This window comes from Astatotilapia calliptera, unplaced genomic scaffold (assembly GCF_900246225.1).
Source record: "Astatotilapia calliptera unplaced genomic scaffold, fAstCal1.2 U_scaffold_9, whole genome shotgun sequence".
NCBI lineage: Eukaryota > Metazoa > Chordata > Actinopteri > Cichliformes > Cichlidae > Astatotilapia > Astatotilapia calliptera.
The window spans coordinates 95,518-111,452 of NW_020535833.1; positions in this window are offsets into that span (position 1 = coordinate 95,518).

Genomic DNA, 15,935 nt, shown 5'->3' on the forward strand with positions numbered 1-15,935 from the left:
GTGATCATGGCTGCCATGACTGGATATAAATGTTGATAATATAATAGACTCAGGTGGCTCAAGCCATATACATTTATTATTTTTTGGAATTTTTGTTTGTGACCAGGCGTTTTGAGTTAATTTTTTTTATTTTTGATTTCCTTATGTTAGATTGAGATTATATTAAATTCTTGTGTTATAATTCAGTTAGGGAGTAATTGAGTTTCATTCTAGTTTTTGTTTCATCTATGTCTCCTGATATGAGTCTTTTCCTCTCCTCTATGTAGTCTGTTTTGTCCTCAGTGTTTTTACTTTCAGTTATCTCAGTGCGTTATTCTCTCCCTGTGTTACATTTTCTAAGCTTGTGTTGTCAAGTCTCCATTATGTTTCCTGTTGTATTTTGCAAGTGGTTTTTGTAAATTATTATTTTCAGTGGGTTTAGTTTTGCTTCCCCTGTGGCATCATGTTCATTTGTGTCAGCTGTGTTTCCACTTCCTTCATTACCCTCCTGTATATTTAAGTCCTCTGTCTTCCTCTCCTCCTTGTCATGTCACCATGTCAAGTCAGGTCAGGTCACTGAGTGTTTCCTTTCAACAGTTCAGGTTCATGCTCATGTCATGTTTGAAGTACTTCACGGTTTTATATACACCTGTTGAGTTTTCATCTTATGCCTCGTGTCATTGTCTTCATAGTTTGTTTAGTTCAGTCCCAGAATAGGTTTAGTTTCACTTGTTTTACTGTTTGTTTGTTTTTTTCTTAATATCAGCCGTAATAATGGTTTGATCATCAGTTCATTTCTCCTGTGTTTGCTTTTGGGTCTGCTACACAAACATGCAGGGCATGACGATTCTTTCTTTTTTCCTGGCACTTTTTTTTATATATATCACTGTGTTTTTGAATCTTACTTCATGGGGTAGGTAGTCTAAATCTCAAAAAGCAACAAGCAAGGTTAGAGAGTGCATTAAAGGAATGCCACAGTTATTACTCATGTTTCCTCAGTAGAATATTTCTCATTTCTAACTTTTGTTTTTTTTTGAAATATTCAAGTTTATTCAACAAAAAATTATAATGTATTTCAAATGAGAGAATCTCCACCTCCCTTTTCAACTTTACTTCCACATACATTGACCTACAGACACCATTCAAACTTTAAAACAAAGCCAAGTCATTGAGCCATTCAGCTTGCATGTCTCTTTTCAATGTCTTTTATAGCTTTTCCTTCAGTTCCTGTTCAAGTTCCATGTTTTATTCCCACATTTCAGATTTTATAGTAGGTGCCTATATGACGGTATGTTGGCAATTCCCTGTTCCATTAGTACCTACTTGGATCAACTCTGCGTGGTTTGCAGGGTTTGCCATCAGGTTATAGTACATGCTCAGCCAGATTTCCAAGTGATCCAAACAGGTACTACAGTGTGACACCGTCAGACTGCATGCCACTGATTGGCTGGTCAGTAGCATCATTCGATGAGTCACTAGAGCATCTTGTTCACAGAAATAGCATTTTTGAAAGTAAGCAATAAAGGAAATGGCTACAAAAAACAAATTTAAGTTCAGATAGTGGAACATTACACACACTGTAATGCTCAATTTGTTTTTAATTTTTTTACTGTGTTTTCACTGTGCAGCCAGTTGTATTTAGTTTCAGGCAGTAACACTTTACCTCTCCAGTTCTGCCCTTGTGCAGATTGTAAAAGGAGACTGTTGGAAATGTTTCAATAACCTGCACCCATTTGACAGTCAGGGAGTTGAAATAAAACACAGTAACACAATATTGCTGTGCCATTAGGAAATTCAGCAGGAGTAAATCAACACTGAGTAAAATAGATCATTATGAATGTCTAATTTTACATTACATATTGTGAAATATTAGGCAGTTATTTTCTTTCGTTATGTTTTTGTTTTACTTCAAATATATCTGCAAAGATGAAAATTAATAACAATAAAAACCAGCAACAAGGCGAAAAAAGAAATGCACTTTCTTACTGCAGACAATGATTTAAATAAAAAAAAAGAGTAAAACATACCATAGTTGCTACTAACTAATATACAGACAAACACGAGTAGCTGAATTTCAACCCAAATTAACCAGAACTTCTAGTCCATGAACTAAGAGCTAAAAGGTTCCCTTAAGGTGGTTTTGTATGTTCTCCCACCAATAGCTTGAGTGCAAGAAAACACAGTTTTGTTTTTGTTTTGTTTCCATTTCCCTTCACAGCTTTCTGAATTAATTTAAGTTGGTGATAATCAACAATTTATGTCGTATACTCCGAAAACAGCTGGATTTTTATGAGAAATCGCGTTCCAACAAGAAACGTGTCTTCACCAAAGACTCCTGAAGTGTAAGAAGGAGCTGTCCTCCAAAAATAAAGATATGATTTTTTTTTAGATCTTGAGGTACAAAGCTCCAAAAGATTGCTTGGTAAGGAGCTCCTGGTGGAAATGTTGCTAAAGCCATACAGCACACAGTATGCACAACTAACAGCATCTGCTTAGTTTTTAGAACAAAACCACTTTAACATTAAAAAATATAAACAAAGGAACAACAAAAAACTCACAACAACAATAACAGCAAAGAAATAAAGCAAAAATCAGCAATAGCAGATACACACCTGCACCGCCTGCTTGTTCTTTTATATATCTATCTATCTATCTATCTATCTATCTATCTATATATATATATATATATATATATATATATATATATATATATATATATATATATATATATCTATCTATCTATCTATCTATCTATATCTATATCTATATATATATATATATATATATATATATATATATTTTCTTACCCCAGAAACAAGCGAAGCATTCAGACCCAATCTGCATCTTTTACAGCTTAAAGTAAACAACATTAATCTGGAGTGACTGTTTTCATTTCTTTCTGCAGACCTTTGCAAGATTTTTTAACTTTCATCTGAATGTGTTCAGAAAGTCAATGTTATCGTTTTCATTATTATCACTGCAACATCTGATAGAGCCAGTTACACAGCCACATCCTTAGACCCTTAGAAGTGAATGATATCGTCTGCATATTGCCCTTTTGTTCCCATTTGGATCAGTTTCTAGAAGACACAGGCAGTTTGTTAATATTTCCTGTTATTACTGACGGTCAGATATTGAACATCAGGCTAACATATCACCAACAAGTTAAAGACAAAATATATTTTACCAAAAGCTGAGAAATGCTGAGGTTTGAACAGGATACTATCCAGACTTAGAGAAAAAGATGATATTACAAATGGGATTTAACTCATGTTTGTAATCATAAAAAAAATATTACCTGATGTAGATAGTGACCATTTGTTATACAGAAAACCTCTTTATGTCACGATCTGAGGAGGCAGACCGTGCGGTGGTGTGTGTGGTGGACCCAGGTGCGAACACACGAGGGTAGACTGGACTAAACTTAACTGAAAGCGAGCCTTTATTGTGGCTGGTGACAAGGAGTGCAGACAAGGAAGAAACGCAGTGACAAACTAAACTATGACTAAACTGGGAAAGTAAAACTAGGAAAAACTAAGAAGACACAAGAAACCATAACTATGAATACTAAGTCTGGCTGTGACAACATGGAGGGTGGAAACACAGACGACGCGACACAGACTGTATGAAACACAGAGACTAAATACACATGAGGGATGATCAGGGGAAGTGGCCACACATGGGAGGACAGCTGACACACATGAACCTAACGACAGGACAGGAGGAGTGAAACTGAATACACTGACAATGAATACAGACTTAAAAAGTAAAACAGGAAACATGGAGATTAGACATGACATGAACTAAACATAACCACGCAGACATGACACATGAACCAGGGAGACTTGGTACAGGGTGTTAGGAAATCAGTTTTACCTCGAGCATCCAGAGATGGCACCGGACTCAGTAGTCATTTTCACAAAATCTTTATTCATCTTTATTCATCTTCATTTATCTTTACTCTTCTTCATTTAACTCATTCACTGCCAGCCATTGGCAGTGAATGAGTTAAACCCATTGACTCATTCACTGCAGTTGACGGCTATAGACGTCAATGGCAGTGAATGAGTTAAGCATGCACTTCTAGAAGGGAAGATGAGGCCGGTGTCCCTCTGCAAAAATCTTCACCCCTTTGTTAGTTACAGCCAGCTTTATAGAATTAACCCCATCATAAAACCCCCACAGTTACAAATGTTGGAACCCCCACCTTAAAACATCCTCTGGGGAATTTCCACTCAGTGGGGGAGAAGCCTTCTAAAATCTACTCCTAAATTCACAACACAATGAGGCCTTTATTACTTTACAGACAGTGTCTCTACAATAATTCTACATTCTATGATAACACATTTCGAAACTCTACATCAGCTAAATATTCTACAGTGTGCAGTTATATTAAGAAGAAAATAACAAGAAAATAGCAGCAACAATAATAATGATAATAAAAAAAATCCTGAAGTATTAAATATTTCTATAATTTAAAAATGTAGTAATATATTGTGCTCTTGTGGCTGCATAATTTGTATTATTGTAGAAATGACTGTAGATAACCTTTCTTTTAACCCAAAATTTGGGTTAAAATAAATCTGATATTCAGATGAGATTTTGGGTCCCAAATCTGTCTGTAAGTGCTGACAGTCAAGTGATTTCAAGTGAAATAATTTCAACATGTTTAAGAAGCTTATCAAATCCTACACTTATTGTTTATCTCAGTGTCCTCTTTAAATTCTATAAGATGGATTATATACATGAGCAGACAAATGAATAGAATCATTACAACATGAGAATTGTCCCTGAGGAGTTTGTGACATTTGACTTTTATTGGAACAGTAAAATCCTCTCTGACAGCATTACATCACTGATTAGTGTTTTGTGTCATGCCTCACATCTGTCCCATATGAAGTGAATGTAAGTGAAGGCAGCTACACTCCACCTAAAAGTCCATTTAAGCATTTGTATTGGGATCTTCATATTTCTGACCTCGTGCTTCAACAGAAAACAGGGCATGGTGGACATAACCACATGCTGTCCAAATTGTGGCATAGGTAGTGGATTCTAGGTGCAAGCATTGCCATAAGAAGGATTTTGGCTAAATGCATTGTCTCTCGCAGACTTTATGCAGCACCAGGATATCAGACGATGGCAGACCTTCCACATGATCGCATCTCACCAGGTGAACCTATATTCTCTCAGGTTGGAGTAGATTGTTTCGGACCTTTTTAGGTTAAGTGTGGAAGGTGTGAAGTAAAGAGGTATGGAATTATCTTTACATTTGTGGCAGTGAGAGGTGTGCATTTAGAGGTGTTGTCATCTTTGAGCACAGAGTCCTTTATTAATGCTCTCCGACGATTTGTATCAAGGAGGGGTCAGGTATCGGATAATGGTACAAACTCTGTGGGTGGTGAACATGAGTTGAAAGAGGCAGTGGAAGGATGGAATCAGGCTCAGATTCATGAGATGCTGCTGCAAAAAGGCATAAAGTGGATTTTTAATCCTCCTGCTTTTTCCCATCATGGCGGGGTTTGGGAACGTCTCATAAGGTCTGTCAGGAAGGTGTTAAATTCCATTTTGAAAGTGCAGAATTTGGACGAAGAAGGCTTCGTTCTTTGGGGCGATCGTGGCTCAAAGAGTTGGGAGTTCGTCTTGTAATCGGAAGGTTGCCGGTTTGAGCCTGGGCTCGGACAGTCTCGGTCGTTGTGTCCTTGGGTAAGACATTTCACCTACCGCCTACTGGTGATGGCCAGAGGGGCCGATGGCGCGATATGGCAGCCTCGCTTCGGTCAGTCTGCACCAGGGCAGCTGTGGCTACAACTGTAGCTTGCCTCCACCAGTGTGTGAATGTGAGACTGAATGAATAGTGGAATTGTACAGCACTTGAGGGCCCCGAAAAGCGCTATATAAATGCAATTCATTATTATTATTATTTGTGAGGCAGAGGCTATTGTACATGGCTACAGTACATGTCTGACCTGTTCTGGAAGCGCTGAGTGAAGGAGTACCTGCCCCAGCTTCAAGAGTGTCAGAAGTAGCAGAAAATTGAACTAAACTTCATTCCTGGGGATGTGGTTATCGTGGTCGATGATTCTGCGCCTCGTAACTCTTGGGTGATTGGAAGGGTTGTGGAGGCAATTTCTGACGGTAAAGGACTTTTACGTCAGATTCGTGTTAAAGCAAAGACTGGTTGTTTGGACAGGGCGATCACTAAAGTGTGTCTTCTACAGGAAGCAGAACAGTCATGAAGATTTTCAAATGTCTATTTGTATTAATGTGTATTTGTTTATTTTGAATTAAAATTGTATCCTTGAATGTTTGATAAAGGATTGATCGTGTTTATCAATATGTCTCCTACATGGTAAGTATGATGTAATTATTGCTCTAAAATAATTAGGGGCTGGTATGTAGGAGCCATATGAGTTGTTCCTTTTTTGGTTAAGTGGGTTGGGTTAAATGCACTGACTGTATTGGTGCATGGGTGTGGGGCATGACTCATGGTTGCGTTAGGTGATAAATGTGGTTGCACTCACTTGTTCACCGCCCCTGTTGTTGATGAGCAGAAAGGTGTGGTGAGGATGAGGGGAAACCTTTTGTTGAGCGCAACTTGATGTTAATTGATGACTTGATGCACTAAGTTATGCCATAGGCCAATGTTGTAGTTTGGCATAGTCATTGATATAATTCTTTGTGAGTTGCAATTATTTTGTTTGTGCAGTCTGTGCATTTGTTTAATGGTTTGATGCCATGTGCTGACTTGTATAGTGGACAGTACCATGTGGAATAAAAGGTACAAAAAGTACAGAAGTGTATTTCATGTGTTTATTGTTGCACTTCATCTGTGTCCTCATGTTTAGCCTGCCGCGGCCGTTGGTTGGAGGAGCTGCAATAAGCATGTTTTCAGTCTCTTGCCACATTAACACAGTAACACCATTTTTTTTTTAAAAAGCTTGTACTTCATTAAACTCATTAATCAATAACTATGGATTAAACTGTAGAACTGAAAAAATGTAAGAGAAGAACTTCAGATCCTGAGTGTGAGGAAAGAGAAGAATCAGCTTTATTTCAGTTTTGAGAAATAAACCTTATAGTTGAGTTTGTAATGGTTCTTTTCTCTTTGTGATTACAGGAGCTGTCCTCAGATTCACACCTCGGCACCAAACAGTGACAGTAGACAGATCATCCAACATGTTCAAATGTTAATTGCAAAATTAACTGATGAAAACAGTGCAAAGGTTAAATTACCACATGTGCTGCCAGTGAAAGCTGCAGCTGTTTTATTGATAAAGTTAAAGACAAAAAGTCAAAGAGATTAATCACCCCTGTAACTGTGTCACTATATATCTGTCATGAACTAGCTGTGTGCAGGGAGATGAGGACCCAAATGCAAAACTCACAGAGACAAAAGCTGAACTCAAAATCTCTGCTTTATTGCAGGCTTCGCAAAGAAACTGAACTAAACTGGGAAAGCTAAACTGAGGACCGAGAAAACACAGAGAAAGGTTCAGGGAAGAGACATTGACGACAAAACCTTGAACTGAGGGAGACGTGGGCTGTGTCCGAATTCAGGGGAAGGATGTTTAAAATGCCATATTTGGATGCAATGACGTCAAAGCGACGCGGCGAAGGCTGTCCGAATTCAAAGAGCACTCAAAATGTTGCGACAAATGCGTCCTACTTTGCCCTGAATTCTAAGGAAAAATCTGGTAGTACAAAAGTTAAATTGTTATAGCGGTTGTGTTGTTAAGCTTTGGGCATCTGCATAGACATGTTTCTTTTATTTAAAATAACCGTAAACCAGCTTGTTTCGCGGGTCCTGCGATTTTTCATGTATTGCCGCTTACATACAAATAATTTAGATTTTGTGGAATTGGTGATATGTTGTGGGGAACAAAGACCAAATGGCTTAATTTATTAAAACTGTCATGGTCCTGGGTCATTTTGACCCAGCGTTTTGTGTTTCCTTGAAGTTCATTTTTGTGCCTTGTGTTTATTCTGATTTTGTATTAGTTTAGGGTTGAACCTAAAGTTTGGTGTATATTCAGCCCTACCTGTGTCTGTCCTCGGTGCTCTGTTCATGTCCCCGTGTTGTGTTATAAATCAGTCTGTGTGTTCCTGCTTTACTTTGAAGGCTCGTGTTCTGGATTTCCTGTTCTATTCTGAAGGTCTGTGTCTGTTGTCATTGTGTTCAGCTTGTGTCCTCCAGTCATCATGTGTATTCAGATCAGCTGCTCTTCCCTCCTGTGTGCGATTACCCAATTACCTTGTGTGTGTATATATAGTGGGTATCGGTCTGTGAGTACGGTCCTATTAACCTTCATGCTGTACAGCAGCGGTCCCCAACCTTTTTTGCGCCACAGACCGGTTTATGTCAGACACGGAGCGGCCTTTAAGGTATCGTGGATGAATACAACCACATAAAATGATCCGACCAAGACAAAAACTGTGGTATTTTGTAAATATAATAATAAACGTGAATGTACTGTGTGATTGTGTAACTTTATTAGCAGCGTCCTCTTGAAAATGCGCCAACATTGAGAGTAGCATCCTCCTCTCTGCCGCTTAATGCTCTCTGGTCGCTATGGTAACGTGTAAATATTTCTTTCAAAATAAGACACACAACTACAACAAGGGAAAGACCCAGGGAAACCGAGTTAACGATAACCCCTGAAAACCATAAATTTCACAGCAGAGCCTGAACTCTCGTGGCCCGGTACCAAACGACTCACGGACTGGTGGTGTTTTTATTTGCCTGCAATCATTTTTGATTTCCTCTGCCTTTAGGATTGCAAGTATCCAGGCTCAGGAGAGGGGGTCAGTGGGAAGCCCTCTGCTGCTACTTGGCCCTGGTTTGCCCTCATCCCTCATGGATGAGGTGAATTCAAATTCAAATTCAAATTCAAATTCAAATTTTATTTGTCACGTACACAGTCATACACAGTACGATATGTAGTGAAATGCTTGGACAACTGCTCGTGACCTAAAGAAAACAAAAAAGGAAAAGGCTATGAATAAGATAGGAAATAAATATGAAAAATTAAAAAGGGTAAATTTAACTAGGAAGGAATAGAATATAAATTAAGGTTAAAAATGAAATAACTGTACAACACAAATTAGAATGAAGGGTAAATTTAACTGGGAAGAATAAGATAAAGATAAATATATAAATTAAAGTTGAAAATAAAATAACTGTACAACAAAATACACAATACACAATATAGAACTATATAAGAATGTATGAAGAAATCTAAATCTAAATAAATATATACACAATAACAGCAGCTGTACAAGTATTAACCGGAAATGAAGAATATAGTGACCAGTGTTGTGCAAAACCAAAGTCCAGAAAGTCCAGTGTGTGTGTGTAAGAACCATATGTGTGGGTCAGTACTGTGTGGTGGTGTGATTGAGAGACCGTATCGCCTGCGGGAAGAAGCTCCTCCTCAGTCTCTCTGTGTTGGTCTTCAGGGAGCGGAATCGCTTTCCTGACCTCAGCAGAGAGAACAGTCTGTTGTTGGGATGGCTGAGGTCCTTCACGATCTTCCTGGCCTTGGTCCAGCACCGCCTGCTGTAGATTGAGTGCAGGTCAGGATTGAGTGCTAGGACAGATGCCTTCCACTAAGCCTCCTGTCCCAATTTCCTCTCTCACTGAGGACACCCCAGGGCCAAGCACAGCAGTGGGTGACCAAAAGGACAGCGATGACGAAGCGGCTCAGCCACCTACGACAGGGAGAAAGAGGAAAAGAGTCAGGGATGATGAGCTGCTAGACCTCATCAGAGAGGACAAGAGGCAGCAAAGAGAGGCTGAGGAGAGGAGAGCAGGGGGAGGATGGACATACTGTTTTCACTTCTAGAAAGATTAGTTCCCAAATGAGTTATGTATTGAGAATTTTATTTATTTGAAAATGTTTGTTACATTGTTATATGTGTTGCATTAGTTTAAAGGTTTTATGTTATTAACAAACTGATTCAAACAAACAGTAATTGTCACTGAACTCAATTTGTTTTACAGGCATTTTTAAAATGTTTGAACATAACACTAACTTTGAACAATATTACATGGATATTTATTTGATAGCAATAAAGTAAATAACAATAACAATTAAACAAGAATATTTCAAATACACAGTATGCAAAGATGGAAAAACAATATTTTCAGTTGTGACCTGTTCCTGGACCGTTTCTTTTACAACTGTAATAGATTACAGGAAGTCTCTGGCAGTGTTGCTGAAGATCAGACATGGATGGGGTGCTGCAACTGAGACCTGTGGTTTGTCTTTTCTGGTCAGCAAGTGGAGAATCACACGGGTCTGCAAAGAGAGCTTAAGGATGCTTCCTCCCACTGTCCACTGCATCATCCATCCTAAATGCGTGTAGATTAAAGAAAATAATTTTACCTGGATATGATTGTCTCTGATGAGCCTATGGTACAAAACGTGCGGGCGACGATGGTAAGGTTTTTCTAGCTCCTCAAGAAATAAAATTGTCCACACAACGGAGCAACATTTGTTGCCCCTAATATAAAAATATTCACGCTGTGGCACACAGAGGTGCAGACGTGAGGGGAGAGAGAGCACCGAGGAAGAGCACAGACATAACGGGCAGGGGAAAACATGGAATAAAACACAAGGAGGGGAGACGAGGGCTCACAGATACACAGAGGGGCACACAGGGGGTAAAGTCACAAGGGGAAATCAAATAAGCAACATCTTAACAGAACAACCTAGGAACCATGGCATAAATAAAAACTAAGAATGCTAGAATGCAACATGACCCAGGATCATGACAATATCAGCATTAATTCCATACCTCAGTTTGCTGTTTCAGAAAGCTGCTGATCTCAGATCTACACAGCTTCCCTTTTAAACAATGGATGTACTCAGCTGCATGAAGAGCACAGCTGACTTTCTCTGGCACAATTAAATAAAACCTGATGAAGGTCAAAGGTCGTCATTTGTATGTTGAACTACAAACTTGTGATCTGGAATTCTTTCACAGTTTTTTGCAGATAGTGTATTATTATTTACCAAAAAGTAATCCAGAGTTATTCATACCAGAGTAACCAGAGAGGATCATGTATTTTTAAATATATAACTTTCTACAGGACTGAATATAATATCTTTATGTAAAAGTCCTTCTTCTTTGTTTGTTTCCTCCAGTTTTATAGAAATGACCCCATCGTAAAACCCACATGGTGTGTCGTAAACTCTGTGTTTGTATGAGCGAGCACGTGAGTGCCGGTGTGTACGCGTACCAGTGTGTGTGTAGGTGTGTGTGTGTGTGTGTGTGTGTGTGAGAGAGAGAGAAATCCTGTCGGTCATCAAAGTCCATCTCCCCACACCCAAGCGACACCGAATTCCTCTACAAAACATACAAAACATTTTACAAGCACTGAGACCCCCACTCTGCATTAGCATCCCCCGACTGTAGCTTCCTGTCTCCTTTTATGACAGGGTTAGGGTTGACAGGCTGACCCCCAGTGTCCACAAATTCCTCTCCCTCTACACCATTACACACACTCTCAGGCCTACAGCTAAACCAAACTGAAACACACAGACAAATCCTTCCCTATTTCTCTGATCTACTGCTGGACCCCCTCATCTAAGCAAATTTAACGCATTATATTCTAATAATTGGTTTTTGTACTCACAGTAGTTTAGACACAAATGTGAGTTTATTTACAGACAGATTTGGTTTAAAATAAAGGTTATTCATTCTCTTTTGTGTGTTTTCTGGCATTTTGTATTATATCTAAGTCACTTTAATTTTCTAAACGTTTATTCTATAGTGCCTGGGTTGTTCTGTTTAGTTTTGTTTATTGTCTAAGGAGCTTGGAAATAACTTCTGGATGTGATGGCCCAGGATGTGAGTGGGTGTTAAGGCGAAATGGGAATCTGGGAAGGGATCTCAAAACTGGATTATAGATGGCAGACAGTTGGTTTCGTAAACCACCGCCTCTGTTCAAAGATGGTCGCTCACAGTGGACGTAAATGGCCTCTTGTGAGCTCACCTGAGCTTCTTGGATGAGAGGGGAAACGACTTCAAGCAACTCAAAAGAAGTCCAGACGCTTTTTTTTCCAAGCTCCTTAGACTACGATGACCTGGATGACTGAGAACCTTCACAGACAGTTTTGTTTATATTTTTTTCCACTGTGTCTTTGCCCTTTGAGTCTTCCTCTGTGTGTTTGTGTTTATATAGTTGTGAGAGCCCTTGCGCCTTGTTTCCCCTGCTTTGTGTTTCATTCCATGTTTTCCGTCATGTCTGTGCTCTTCCTCGGGTTCCCTCTTGTCTACCTCTCCTCCACTCCTGCATCATGTTTCCTATTTTATTATTGATGTCTTGTGTATCAGTGTTTGTTCTGTTCAATTTTGCTTCCCCTGTTTCGTTATGGTCATTCATGCCAGGTGTTTTTCTCGTGTGTACTCACTTCCTTTTAATCCCTCTGTGTATTTAGGTCAGCTTCTCCCTCAGTCCTTCGTCGCGTCCTCCCTCATAGCTGTTTGACTCTCCCTGTGTTTCCCAATGTGTGTTATCATTAGTATTTCCCAGTTTAGTTTTGTATCGCCTTTTCCATTCAGCAAGTAAAGCTGGTTTTGAGTTTACGTCCTGTTTCTGAGAGTTTGCATTTGGGTCCTTCTCCTGCTTGCACACGGCCGCTTTTGTGACAGTTGCAGCTACAAGAGCACAAAATAATAATTCATTACCAAAAGCTGGAGCATTTTCTACCGCTGTGAAATATTCATGCTTTAAAACACACTGGAGCTAAAACCCTGGTGTAAATAATCACAGACACCATGAACCCTGCAGAGAAAACAGGATTCACACACACCAGAGACAAACAGGATAAAAATCAATCAAACTAAACACAGATCCTGTCACGGCTCGGGTCAGTGGCCATGTGAAGAGTGGAAAGGAGGACTCAAATGCAGCACTTATTCAAACGTGAGGGCGATTTATTAACAATACTAAACATAAAGTGGAGATGGCAAACAGAACTAAGGATGAACTAAACTGGGAGAAACTATACCAAGGAGTAGCAAACCTGAACATGAAGGGAGAACAGCAGGGAATTTCACAGGGTATGAACACAGACGACGCGACGAGGAACAGAGGCAAACAAACACCATAAGTACACAGAGAGACACTGGGAAATCACACACAGGTGGGAGACACAGCTGGACCTGATTAACCTGACGAGACAGGGGAACACTAACACCAGGGACCAATAGAGGGAGCACAAACCCAGAACCCAGTATCTAAAATCCCAAAACACAAACCATCCCAAAACAGCCCATGAATATTAATGAGAATAATAACAATAAAGAACACAAACACAAAATCACTGAGTCATGGACGCAGGACCATGACAGTACCCCCCCCCCCCCCCCCCAAGGGCTGGCCCCCGACAGCCACAGAAACATACCACCAGACCCGGGCGGGTGGCAGGGGGCCCAGGACGGAGGGACCGGGCCATGACCAAAACGAAGGCCCCAGAGTCCCAAACAAACGTTCACAAAACTCACAGGGGAGCAGAGTCTGAAACACAGTTCAGGCGGCCGGCCTGGGGCCCGACAGCACAGGAGGCCAGGATGGGACAGTTCAGGAGGCCGTCCACGAAGGAGGCCGTGGCAGCGACAACCTCGTTTAGGAGGGCGGCCACGATGGCGATGACGACCAGCCAGCAGCCTAGAATGCGGCCAATGAAGACGAGGTGCCAGACGCGGACCAGATGGTGGTGTGCCAACAGCGGAACCAGGCACAGATGAGGAGAAGCAAGAGGCAGGACCTGCTGAAGCCAAACCAGGCGGGGCTGGAGCTGATGCAGCAGGCGATGATGCGGATGCTGGACCAGACGAGGATGCAGACACGAAGGCTGGGCCAGGCGAGGCTGAAGCTGGACCAGGCGAGGCTGAAGCTGGACCTGGACCAGGCGAGGATGAAGCTGGACCTGGACCAGGCGAGGATGAAGCTGGACCAGGACCAGGCGAGGATGAAGCTGCTGTTGCTGGCGGCTGGACGGGCTCCTCGGGTCCCCCAGCTGGCGAAGCAGGAGGCTGGACGGGCTCCTTGGGCCCCCCAGCGAAAACAGTCTCAGGACCAGTGGGCACCGGGGCCCCCGGCACACGTGAACCAAAACCAGTCGGCACATGGGCCTCTGGCACACATGAAACAAAACCAGTAGGCACATGGGCCTCTGGCACACATGAAACAAAACCAGTAGGCACATGGGCATCTGGCACACAGAAAGAGGGCCGCAGCTGCGCAGAGCACTGACCCTGCTCAGGCAGCGACAGCCCGGTGCAGTTCACAGCTGGCATCTTGGCCTCCAGGGGTCCAGAGTAAGCTGAGGGCTGTAACCCAGCCTCTGGGGAAGCCCCGGAGCGAGTAACGGTCACTAATGTTGCCAGTTTTTGAGGAACAGGTCCATTGTGAAACAGTTTGTCTCCCTGCTCAGAAACAGCGGTGGAAAAACAGTGTGAAAATTGTGACTCAGCCATTAACTGAACTATGGGTTGTAGCGATGCTAGCGGTGGTGGTGGCTGAGTGGCTAACTGTAGCAGCGGCAGAACAGATAATTGTGTCCTTAGGGAGGCTAACGGTTGAGCTACAGACTGGGAAGCTTGTGGCTGGACACAGAACTGAGCCGGAGAATGGCGATAAAGTCCTGGCTCAGAAGGAGCGGCAGAGACACAGTCTGTCAGTTTTGCAGAGGGTTTGTAGACGCCCACTTGGGAAGGATCCGTTACCACGAAGGTAGGTAAGCAACCCACACAGTCTCCCATCCCGCTCTGAATAGCCCCAGAAAACAAAGTCCCGGAATCTGGGGAAGCCAAAGCGTCCCGCTCGCTCACAGCATCGGGCTGCTCGAAAGGGAATGCAGACGGGGGGTGAAGTCCAAGATCCAAAAGGAGAAACTCCCGCTCCCACGGACATAGCGAGCCTAGAAGCCATGGGAGACCGGTCACTAGACGCTGTAGCCGCCTCTCTACAGCGCGCTGGGACCTGCTACCCGGGTTTTCCAACCACAGGTCGATAAGCTCCTGTGTGGCATCGATGAGATTCTCCCGTAGCTCCTTAGACAGATTAAGCGCTGCTGGGTCCATCTTGTGGTCGCGTCGTACTGTCACGGCTCGGGTCAGTGGCCGTGTGAAGAGTGGAAAGGAGGACTCAAATGCAGCACTTACTCAGACGTGAAGGCGATTTTTTAACAATACCAAACATAAAGTGGAGATGGCAAACAGAACTAAGGATGAACTAAACTGGGAGAAACTACACCAAGGAGTAGCAAACCCGAACATGAAGGGAGGACAGCAGGGAGAGCACGCAGGGGATTTCACAGAGTATGAACACAGACGACGCGACGAGGAACAGAGGCAAACACACACTATAAGTACACAGAGAGACACTGGGAAATCACACACAGGTGGGAGACACAGCTGGACCTGATTAACCTGACGAGACAGGGGAACACTAACACCAGGGACCAATAGAGGGAGCACAAACCCAGAACCCAGTACCTAAAATCCCAAAACACAAACCATCCCAAAACAGCCCATGAATAATAAAGAGAATAATAACAATAAGGGACACAAACACAAAGTCACTGAGTCATGGACGCAGGACCATGACAGATCCACTGATGCACTTGTTTTTATACTTTAGCAATATGCTGACAATATATTAAAGTTTAGCTTGCACTTGTAATACTAAATATTTAAAATCTTTAGAATATTCTGTCTGACCGACAACTGCTGCAGGCTTCAGGTGGAGCCCAACCCTCCACCTCTCTCATTTCACGTAAAACAAAACTTACTGCATTATTTTCATTTTCTTCGTGAGATTTTATATATGTTTTTATTTTCAGATTCACTTATACATAAACTATGAAATCCCATGAAGTGCAGAAAGCTACATTAGAATTTGCTTTTTTATTTGTATGCTTTTTTAAATTATCTTGGCACTGAAG